A 1,508-nucleotide genomic window follows, 5' to 3' on the forward strand; every position below is an offset into this window, starting at 1 on the left:
GCCTTTGGCTCCAGCGCTTCCTTAACAACGCGATACGGCTTGAGTAAGAATCGAACTGTGAATTGTGCAGCAGACAGACCACTGCACCGCTTTGTCCTTAAAATTGATGCTAAAATAGTTCAGTTGGAGACACAGTGGAACAGGAAATTAGCATTATAATACGATATAATACAATTAATTGATCCGAAAACAAAGGAGGGATTAGGGAGTTGGTTAACTTGCATCTAGATAAGAGGTGTCAAACCAGGTCCAGTTCCAGCCCACAAATAACCTCACATGTGGGCCAGATGCAAGGATTTGAAAAAGAAAAGTACCTGTTAAGAACTATAACAGTATTTTACTTGTACTTGAGTGCGTTTTGTTTGATGTGTACTTTGGTACATTTTGTATCACATGCTTTACTGAATTCAGTAAAGTTCAGTACCAGTTGCTCAGGTTTCCGATGAAACCTGAACGCATCTCACGTGACGCATGAAGGAAGATCCTGGAAACTGTTGCAATGAATGATCGGGAGGAGAACTCGTGCTTAAGTCACATACACGATGGAAAACTTGGAGACAGGTGAATCAAGACACCAGTACTGCAGACCCAGTTGACGTCAAACATACAGTCATGCATCAGGTACAGAACCGTATGTTTCCTAACTTTGATATCTTGGTTATTTGAAATGTTTTTCTTGTGCTCTCCAACCGGCGCTCTTTAAACGTCAGTTTCCACCTACACATAGACTTACATAGGGTTGCCACCCATCCTTTAAATACAGCATCATCCTTTATTTGGCAATGTAATGTCGCGCCCTGTATTGAGCCAATATATGATTTGTTTTTTATTTTCATAAATGTTCAACTTACGTCTGTCACAACCACACACATCAACGATTAATCTGACAGTATTGATTGAAATACTGGAATACTAAGGTCGTAAAGTTGTTCTTGTTTTATTAATTTTATTTATTATTTTATACGGCAGATGAAGAAAAAAAGTCAAGGATATCGCGGCGTGTGACGCTGAAACATTTCGCCACACGCTTTCGAAGCCACAGGTGTACAAAGTCATCCTTGATTGGCGGCTCAGCTTGGTCCGGATGAACGGCTCACATAGAAAGGTAAGTTATATCCGGAGTGTTATTTCCTGCTATTGGCGTTTTACTTGGTGTTATGACGTTAGGCTAAACAGATTAGACTGCACTTTAGGACCGTCACAAAGGACTTTGCCAGTTGCTCGGGGACGTGATAACAATATTATAATTATAATTGTAATATATTATATAATAGTTTCATAATAATATAATTATATAAATTACGATATTTAAAAAAATGTAAAAAAAAATCAGCCTTTTTTTTCAAAAATAATTCTCAAAATTATCTGCTTAAATGAGAACTGTGCAAATAAAAATATTTTTAAAACGATTTGCCAAAATTTGTTTAAACGTTTTTATATAAATTGGACCATTGATGATATTTAACACATACTTGCATTTCTGGGACTGTTTTTTTTTTTTTTTTTTT

The sequence above is a fragment of the Cynoglossus semilaevis genome, chromosome 19 (genome assembly GCF_000523025.1).
Source record: "Cynoglossus semilaevis isolate Cse_v1.0 chromosome 19, Cse_v1.0, whole genome shotgun sequence".
Taxonomy (NCBI): domain Eukaryota; kingdom Metazoa; phylum Chordata; class Actinopteri; order Pleuronectiformes; family Cynoglossidae; genus Cynoglossus; species Cynoglossus semilaevis.